Here is a 10,836-nt window from a genome sequence, read left to right as displayed (position 1 = left end):
CTAGTGAATAACAGTTTAAATTTACTTTTGTATAAATTTAAAGATAATTCATAAAAAAAAATTTTATAATATTGTTATTCTAATATTACAGGTGACTGAACTAAGACCCAGAAATGTTAAAGAGTTTCCTAAGTTGACATATTAGTAAGTGATTTAAACAGAAGCTAGGATTTAAATAAAGGTCTCTTGATTTCATGTTTAATACTTTAGACTGCCTATGATGGCATTATCAAGGTTCTCTTACTAAATTAGTTAATCCAAATAAGGATGATTCAAAAGACTTTTTATTTATCAATTATAGTAATGGAATCTTTGCTTTATCTTATTTAGCAAACTTCCCCAACTCTCTGATGAATTAACTCTTTTTATTCCAATTAATTCCTTTTTCTTCACCATTGCCACTTTTATTTAATTTTTCCAATGGAGATATAAAGTTTCTTTAATGTAGAAAAGTGCAAAAGAATTATTATTAGTTGCCCTGGCTTTTTTTCACCACTTCTTATATTGTGTGACCTAATGAATGCTAATTAATCAGTTACAAAGTGAGACTGTTAATATCTAACTAGCTTCTAGTGTCATTGTGAAGTTCATATTCAATTATCATTACATAAAAAGCAACTATCAAGGAATTTGATTACAATGGACTCATAATATTTAAGAACTTATAAGTTGTGAAAGAAAATAAAGACTGAATTTTCTTTTTCTACAGATTTGTGGGATCATACTGTCTTTGCCAGTCCATATTGTTCAGATGTATACTAAGCTCACTTGCAGGAAAAACTCGAAATAGTTTGCAACTCAAGGCATAGAAATCTGCAGAATCTTCATGGACCTGGCTGGAACTGATGAAGCCACAGAATTTCATGATAACAAGACTCAGTTCAGTTAGCACACAGATGGGGATCAATCTCTACTTTTGGTAGAAAATAGGTAAGATGGACTTATGGACAATGAGGTGGATGGGTAAGGGGATAAGAAGTGTGAGGACAGGGAATTGGAGAGGAATGTCGGCTTACTTTATTCTAAAAATTAATTATTATTTCAGTGGTACAAACGTATGGAGTTTGATGTGAAAATTTGATAGATCTATATAGTAATGTAATGATAAAATCAAGGTAGTTAACATTTCTGTCTCCTTAAATATTTTAAATTCACTGGAAGTGAATTTTGTGTCTTGGGTGAACATTGGATTTTTAATTGAGATATTAGAGCTGTTCTCTTTAAAAAATTCCAATTTAAAAAATTTTATGTGATTCAAACCAAAGTTGGTGATTCCAGATTTGATTCAGAGTTCACATACTTGGGATCTTTGGAGAGATGTTAACTGAATACACACATGTTAATTGCTACACATTTGGAAATTGCTGAACATATATTTAATAATGAACAAATTAAATGCCATCTCAGGTTTCTCTGCCTCCTTCTTCCCCATGTTGTATCTCTGAGCTCCAACCCAGCATGTATGGAAACCCATACTTATAAATGGATTCTTCCTTTATATCACGTGGGCCTCTTTTGCTTATGTGAAATGGCAAACTACACCTGATCAGTTTCCCTTCCATTTATTTATTTTCCCCCTTACTTTAAATTTATTTGTGATTTTAAAATTTAGGTATGGATTAATACATAATTATTCAATTTTATAGGATGGAAAACAACTATATAGCATGCCAAATTTGTTTAACCATTCATTCTAATGAAACAGACCAATCATAAAGGAGAACACTGAAAGGCTGAATATATACCAGTACCTCATTCTTACTATATCAAATATGCTCAGTCTGAAGACCTGGAAAAAGTGTATCTAACAAGATATGTACTGTGAAGAGATAAGATGCTATTTTTTAAAAGGGATAGTTTTTAGAGTACCATGAGGAGATTCCCCCATGCTCCATTTTGGGAGTTAAACCCAGGGCCTCATTCAAGTTAGAAAACTACTTTACTATGATTATACATCTTCAGGTCTGACAGAGTCTTTCTTAAACTCAACATGATTAGTTGGAGATTAAATAAAATGTGGAGAAACTTAGATATCTTAAAGCTTCTTGAAGGCAATGAAGATCTTGAAAGAAGTACTATAGAGAATTGCTGTTTAACAGAAGAGGGAAAACACAGAAAGAGTCAAGGAGAGAATATTAATGAAAAGTATAGAAGTAATTTTTTTGCCTTTCTGCCTGGTTTCTTATTCAAGTTCTATTTAAATAGAGTGGATTTATTACTTTTTTATTTCCTTCCTGGTGTCTTTATTTGTGAATCCCATTGAAAATAAATCCAAATTCCTTTAAACTTTTGCTCATTTATTTGAAATCTTCTACCTCACTATGAATTATTTCTACTTAGAGACATGCACAGAAACTACCCTAAAAATGTTGTTATTGATGGTCCCCCTCCTTTGCTGTGACTGATACATAAGAATTGTATTTTAAAATGCATCCCTTTTCTGCTTTGTATAACCTTATGTTGTAAGTGAATGTGAAAGAACAATCATATGTAGAACTTATACAAAAATGATTTTAATAAATATTAGTTCTTGGACAACTCAGAGAGCTTTGCCCATTTGAAAAATTAAACTGGATTAAGAGAAGGGAGAGGAGAAGAAAAATATAAAAATTCATTTAGAGTAAGTATTGATATGAGTACAAAACTATCCCCACCAACAGGAAAAAGGCCTCCAGGTTGGGGACTTCAACAGAGTTAGCTGGAGACTTAAAAAAATTTATATATATATAAAATAGTTGGGAGGGGGCAGAATGAACCAGGCTCAATTCTTACATAGAAAGTCTAGGGATGAGAAAAGTGCTAACAACTGCTACCATGGTGGAGTCAAGTTAGTCGTGGCTGCTTGCAATGGGTTTGAACCAAAAGATGTAAAATGGTTTCCTGTGTGGCAGAAGAGGGTCACTATGAAGGGACAGCTTGTGTTGAGTGGTTGTCCTGTGTCTTATTCTGTAGGGCCACAACAGGAACAAAGGGACCCTGAGCCCCAGAGTTTACAAAAGGTGGTGTACACTGCCTCAGAAAGAGATGCCTCCACCTATTTTGGGGATAGGCAGGTCTACTGGCCTAGCAAAGTAGTGTCTAAAGAATACACATATTCCCCATGAGAAGAGTCAATTGTTAAACACCTGTCAGGCTCCGAGAACATAACATTGTCTTGGGAGAGTAAGACTCTTTGGCAATCCCTTCCCTTCCCCTTTGCATAACCCAAACAGGGAAAACCTAGAGGCACTGCTGACACACTGGTAGAGAAGAGCAAAAAAAGAAAGGGGCTGCCTATACCCCCTCCCCAAAACATAAGAGTTCACTTGAAAGGGGCTGTAGCTGGAAAGAGGTCAAGACTGGATGCTGAATTAGATTCTGAGTTTTTAGTATTCATAAGACTGGGATTTAAAATTAGTGAATTTAGATTTTGTGTATAACTGAAAATGGTTGTTATACTTTTATTACCATGGAGGCCATGAGTTTGCTGGAGTTCACACCAGCAAGTGTGAAATGATTTGGAAAAGACAAGAGGAAATAAAAATAAAATATAATTTGGGTCCTGTCCAGGGTCTCTGCTTGTCCAATATCCATTACATATATTAATTACCCACCTATTACCCTTAAATCCCACTCTAGATGACATGAGATTTCCTAAATAATAGCTCTGAAGAGGAGATGGAAGCAACCAATGACAGCTCAGGTGAGGATTTCATCTTAGTGGGCTTCTTTGAGCATCCTGAGTTGGAGCTGATCCTCTCCCTTTTTGTCCTGATACTCTACAGCATAACCCTTGTGGGTAATGGGACCATCATCTCACTCTTGATTCTGGATGCTCGGCTCCATACACCCATGTACTTCTTTCTCAGAAATCTTTCTGTGCTCGACCTCTCTTTTACCACTAGCATTGTGCCCCAGATGCTGGTGAACATGTGGGGAGGCAAAAAGAAGATCAGTTATGCTGGCTGCATGGTCTAGTACTGGGTGGCCTTGGCACTTGGCTCCACTGAGTGCATGCTCCTTGCCGTGATGGCAGTTGATCGCTATGTTGCAGTTTGTTGGCCCCTCCGCTATACCACCATGATGCACCCCAAATTGTGTCACCTCCTGGCAGCAGCTTCCTAGTCCTCTGGTTTGCCAACTCCTTTCTACAGTCCTCAATGGCCATTGTGCTACCTCGCTGTGGAAACCGGCATGTGGACCATTTCTTCTGTGAGCTGCTGATCATTGTTAAACTCTCCTCTGTGGATACTGGCCCAACAGAGTCCAAAATGTTTATTGCCCGGCTAATCATTCTAGCTGTGCCTGTCTCCATCATCTTGACCTCCTATGTGTGTATTGCCAGGGCAGTCATGAAAATGTGCTCAGCAGAGGGAAGGAAAAAGGCTTTTGGGACTTGTGCTTCCCACATTATGGTGGTCTCACTCTTCTATGGGACCACTATGTTTTTGTATCTATAACCAAAGGACAACTACTCTCAGGACCAGGGCAAAGCACTTGCAGTGCTCCACATGATTCTTGCTCCCACTCTCAACCGGCTGATCTACACACTGAGGAACAAGGATGTGAAGAAAGCAGTTAGGAAAATTATGGGGAAGGAGCAGGCATAGGGAGATCCAGAGCTAGAATAAGTGAGGCCAACACAGGATTCAGGATTTGGTATGCACTTGCTTTAATTGAACTTCTTTCATTTTCTTTGGGGTAGAGGGGATGTTTAATGTGGACTACCCTGTGGCTGCCCTGCAGCCTTTCAGGATTGAAACTTATCGGAAGAAAAATTAATCATCCCTTAAAAGAACTTCTTTAGTCAGTTTCTCACAGGCAAGTAAACCTGTCTTCTACTGCTAATGGCTTTCTAGTCTCAATGAATAGTTACTTCCTTATTCAAATACCATCAAATACACAGTCACGTGCTATAGTAACACTGATGAAAATTTCACTGTTTTTTAAGCATCTTCATGGCCATAGCTGCATCTTTAACGTCTCATTCATTATTTTTCACTATATCATTATTTTCACTTTATCTTCAGGCAGGCATATGAATGGCAGATAATCTAGTCAGTGGCACACTATGGAATATTTGCCCACTATGGGTAAATATATGTAAAACAAAAAGCAAGGATAAATACACAGAGACTACGCACTATATCAAAGATTTATGCTTTTTAGAATTGAAAGGAATCCCCTGAACATTCAGGGCAAAGCTGGAGAAGATGTCAAATTTCTAGAACATAATTCTAGAGGAGATATTTGAACAAGAATAAACATTTATTTTTGAGGAACATAAGACAGTTTATAAATTTCAAGGTCACAAAAATGATAATTAAAAAAAGACAACTCTATGTTAAGTAGAGAAAAAGTAACTGATTTCAATGATTCAGAGCTTCCCATTCACTCCATAAAGTAAAGAAATTGAAAATAAAAAACCCTGTTTTGAGTAGGAAATGAAAGTAAAGGGAGTCAGATATCTTGACCCCTATGGCTAAATTTAGGTAGTTTTCTTATAATATGATCCCATGGTTCCAAATTCCCTTTGGCATTGATGGGTTTCTTGTCATTCTGTGGTTCACAGTGGGATCAAAGTCCATCATAATTTCTTGAAATATGTCCCAGAGCCTGTAATGACATATCTTTTAAGGGAGAGCCTTCACTGATTAATGTGGAACTTGAGCAAAACAACTCTTCTCATTCCCTGAGAAGCACACTTCTTCCTGTGTGGCTATGAATGTTTATACACAGTTATGATGGAATGGGAACACTGCTATTGGCTTTCTCCTTTCTGAGTTGGTCCATGTGTTTCTCAAGGAGCCTAGTGCTCTATAAATGTACAGTAAATGTGGGTTTAACGAAGGGATGTGGCAAGATGTTCATATACAATGGCATCATATGGGTTGGAATGCTTTTGAAACATCTTTCTGGTGTTGTGTGCAATATTTCATTCATATAGGATGGACCTTTTGTATTGACAAGTGATTGAAGGTACAGAATGAAAAAATAAAATTATCATATATATGACTGTCTGCAGCCATCTGTATTTAACTAGACTCTAATAACCACATCAAAGTATAATAGGCAAGGATTAGTTCAAATAAAAATCCTTGCTTAAAAGAAGAAAAAGAAATAACTGTGTATTTTAAAAAATCAGGTTTTTCAATTAGAGCAGAGGTTCTCAACTAGGAGCGATTGCATCATATTCCTACTCACAGGGGGCACTTGGCAATTTCTGGGGACATTCTCAGTTATCACAATCTGGGAATGAGGTGCTACCACCTTCTACTAAGTGGAAGCCAGGGGTTCCACTAACTATAGCACAATGCACAAGACAATCTCCTACAACAAGGCATTTATTAATTGGCTGAGAAATCTTGAATTATGAATGCTTTCATCAAAGAAAAAATTTGCAAAGGCAACTGTTCATGAATGAGTTGATGACATGTGCATTTTTATTAGAACAGTGAGAAGTCTGTGTTAGCAAGGGTCTAACTAGGAAAACAGAACAACTTTAAGTATTTTTGGCATAAATTATTTAATGCAGAAAACTGGTAAACTAAGCAATGAAAGGGCTAAGAATCCCAACTGGGGATGTTGAATAAACCTCAATATTTGAAGTCAGTTATATCTCTAGGTTTGAGTAATTAAAAGAGGAAGTGGTGTTACTAGACACCCAATGGTAGGATCACTTGGAAGAAACTGTAGCCAGCATGGTAAACCAATCCTGGAGAAGCTGGAGCTGCAGAAAGGAGGGTGCTGTGCTATTGCCCAAAGTACCACTTGAAGCAGACTGGGAGGTAGACATACCCTGAATTCTGACCTTCAATTTCTGTGGGTGTCAGAGACAAGAAAATGCAGCCTGTAGGGTCCTCAAAGCCTTCCACCCCTGTTCCTCATCCCACCCCATTGCAAAACCGAGCAGATCAGGACAAGGATAAAAATGTATCTGGAAGCAAATAGAGTTAAGTAGGATTGGCACCAGTGATTCTTATCTCACTCAGCGTGCACGCTATATGAGTTTTTACATTTCATACAAATTCAGGCTTTCACTTTACAGAAGGCAACACACTCCACTTATTTCCATAGAGGTCATAAGTCCTTCCAGCCATGATGTCTATCTTCTCTTGAGTCCATGAACTCTGGCTAAAGTTCTGTTCTTTTAACTTGGTCTAAAAGAAACTTCTTGGGATATAGTGACCTATAAATAAAATAAAAATAATTGGTTAATATATACATAGAATTATCCATAACAGACACAGTCTTCATTTCTGTAATGGGTCTAAAGGACATAGTGGGCATTCATTTTAATCACACAATTCTCCTGTGCCCTAGTTCATATTATCTTTGCTTTCAACCACAACCTAATTAGAAGAACTAAACTTCTGTTTTTACAGGTTATTAGGAATTAGTGATACTGTCTTTGTTGGGTGGTTATAATTTTCCAAGATGATAACTATCAAATGTAGCAATATTAAGAATTACCCCCAAGAATTCTATTAATCCCAAAGATGGTTTTATTGTCTCCCTGATGTAGCAACAATCCTATTTCCCTCGATATTTGAGGTTATTCACCTCAGACAAGGAATTATTACCCTTAATTGTCAGTTTAGTAACATCATGAAAGAATTCACCATGTGAAGCCCCATTGTTTATCCTCTGGTGGGCATTTTTGGAAGCAGAGATCACAAAATCAGCTAAGCCAAAGGTGTTTTTTAAAATTAAAATAATATATTTATTTTTTAGTTTTAGATGGACACGATACCTTTATTTTATTTTTATGTGGTGCTGATGATCAAACCCAGTGACTCATACATGCTAGGCGAGTGTTGTACTACTGAGCCCCAAGCCCAGCCTGAATCCTTAGCCCAAGTTTTTGAAGATAAGAAGGAAAACTTGAGCATGTTATTAGATAGTGAGAGATTCATTCTATTTTCACTTCTTAGTTTGGGGTTTAGGAAAAATGTACATCAGATATATAAAGCACATGTTGCCTTGTATACAATACTTCAAACCCAATAAAATGTTGTCTTCAAGCTAGTAAGATAATTTATTTTTCAGTAGGTCATCCAAATAGTTTATAATGCAGTGCTCTCCTAATCATTGTGATTCATGGAAAAAAATAATGCCTTTTATAAACATGGAATTCATGGTCACATTTTTTTCTTATGCTCTGATGAGTTTTGTTTGGGAGAGTACTGTGTGGGGTGTCTTGATGTTCAATAACCATCTCAGAAAATAGTGCTCCGGCATTGCGGAAGGGGAAGGCTAACCTGTATGCAGAATAAAGTCTATTACAGAATAGAAAGGTAGCTAGAAAGGGCTCAATGTTATAAACCTTCCCCCAAAAGCTAGCTTGCCTCCCCAAGGAATAATGGATAGGAGGGGCTCCATACTGGCCTTTAGTTTTGCCAGTCAGGACACTAGTTCTAAAACTAACCTAACGAAAAAAAAATCCTTGTCATCAAAACTATGCTTAGCTTCCATTGCTTGCATCATTGCAAATTTATACACAGGCCCATTGAGTAATCTCTGGGGTAGCTGAGGAAAGAGGTTGACAGACATCCATAAGATTTTTTCTTTTTGGTGTGTATGTAAATATTGAGAACCTTTCTTGAAATGGATGACCTCCTGTGTCCATTCTGAGAGGTTTCTCTCTATGTACTTCCCAGACCTTTGTAAGTCTCTGAACACTAGAGAAACCATCAACCACATCTCATGAGTCACAATAAAGTCATATATCTGGACATGGGTATTTTCACACAAAGTATACATTCAGATACACTGCCCCAAGTTCTGTCCATTTGGACTTAATATAGTTTCATTTTAGCTGGTGCCAACATTTCATGCAATCCCATCTATAATTCAAGGCAAAGATTTTTTCTTCTTCACCATCTAGTCTTGGGCAATTCTTATAGGCCTTTGAGGTAGATATCTTGCAGAAGAGGAAACAATGAAGCAGGAGTAGGTGTTGTGAGAGCCATCATGCCATCATATCATTCACTTACAAATTATTTGTGATTCTAGACCTCTTAGAGTTTAATCTCATATATATATACACATTCAAGTTGATAAAGAATTGCTTTTTCTCTCATTCAACTTTTCTCTCATTCAAAAGAGAAATGAACTATAGAAAAGACAGGTATAGGTGTACTAGAGCAGGAAAATTATTAAAGTGTGGCATAATTGACGGCAAGGCTGAATTAATTTATTAGTTCTAATAGTTTTTCAGTGTAGTCATTAGGACTTTCTGTATATATTTTTATTAGTCTTTAGGACTTCTGTATATGCAATTACATCAAATATAAGAAACTTACCTTCCTTTTTTCCAGTGTGACCCCCCACCATGCCTTATTTTTATTGTGTATTATTGCTTTGGCTAGGACTTTTAGTATTATATTGAATAAAAGTAGTGAAAGTAGCCATTCATGTCTTGTTCTTGATTCTAGAAAGAAGGCATTTAGCCTTTCTCCATTAAGTATTAAGTTAACTGTTGGCTTATTATGTATGGCCTTTATTATGTTGAGGTATTTTTTATTCTATGCCTAATTTCTTCAGAATTTTTATTGTGAAGGAATGTTGAATTTTATCAAATTTTTTTTCCATATCTATTGAGATTGTCAAGAGGTTTTTATCCTTTATTCTTTTTGGAGTAGTGTATCATGTTTATTGATTTGTGTAGTTTGAACCATCCTTACATCTCTGGGATGAATCCTACTTGATCATGTTGAATAATCTTTTAATGTGCTGTTGGATTTGGTTTGTTAGCATTTTGTTGAGGATTTTTGCATCTATATTCATCAAGAAATTGGCATTAGTTTCCTTATTTTGTTGTTGTGTTCCTTTCAGGTTTTGGCGTCAAGATAATGCTGGCCTCATAGAATGAGCACAAGAATTTCCTCCTTTTCAATTTTTTTTGGAATAAGTTTAGAATAACTGGTATTAGTTCTTTAATTGTTTGGTAGAGCTTGGCAGTGAAGCCACCTATTCTGTTTTTTATGAGATACTTTAAAATCTTTTTATTTAAAAAATGTTCTTTTTAAATACACCTGACAGTAGAATGTGTTTTGACATATATACGTGGAGTATAACTTATTCTAATTCTTGTGGTTGTACATGATGTGTATTTTCATTGGTTGTGTATTCATATATGAACATAGGAAAGTCATGGTAGATTCAATCCACTCTATTTCATACTCCCAACCCCCCCATTCCCTTTGGTCCCTTTGTCTGTTCCAATTAACTTATATTCTTATCATTACCCCCTTGTTGTGTGTTACCATCCACATTTTTCAAAGAGAACATTTGGCCTTTGGTTTTTGGGAATTGGCTTATTTCACTTAACATGAGTGTCTCCAGATCCATCCATTTACCTGCAAATGTCATAAAGTCATTCATTTTTATGAATAAGTAGTATTCTGTATATATACTACATTTTCTTTATCCATTCATCTGTTGGTTCCTTATCTTAGCTATTGTGAATTGAACTGCTATAAACATTGATGTGGCTGCATCACTGTAGTATGTTAATTTTTAGTTCTTTGGGTATATATTGAGGAGTGGTATAACTGAGTCAAATGGTAATTCCATTCCAAGTTTTTTTTTAAATATTTTTCTTGTTTTATCCATTTTTATTTATGTGTTTTTAAATTTTCATATTAGGCACACTTATTTTCTGGAATGTTAGACCTAAATGATTTGTATTCTTCACTATTATGCATTTCACCACTTAATCACAATGAGATTATTAATGTCCACTAACATCCTTCCTGATGTCTGTGTATCTACACCAGGTTTGTTAATTTTAGCATTTGTGTACTATATATTTTTTTCTTTTTATATTCAGTCTCCTGATATATTTATACTAAA

The 10,836-nt window shown here is 35.9% G+C and overlaps 1 pseudogene; it reads left to right on the top strand.

Moving 5' to 3' along the window:
- Positions 1-3,657: 3,657 nt before the first annotated feature.
- On the top strand, positions 3,658-4,589 carry LOC101959669 (olfactory receptor 2Y1B-like; annotated as a pseudogene).
- The last annotated feature ends 6,247 nt before the right edge of the window (positions 4,590-10,836 follow it).

Source organism: Ictidomys tridecemlineatus, chromosome 1 (genome assembly GCF_052094955.1).
Source record: "Ictidomys tridecemlineatus isolate mIctTri1 chromosome 1, mIctTri1.hap1, whole genome shotgun sequence".
NCBI classification, from domain to species: domain Eukaryota; kingdom Metazoa; phylum Chordata; class Mammalia; order Rodentia; family Sciuridae; genus Ictidomys; species Ictidomys tridecemlineatus.
The sequence above is the reverse complement of the archived record's forward strand: the minus strand, read 5'-3'. Positions and strand labels throughout refer to the sequence as shown.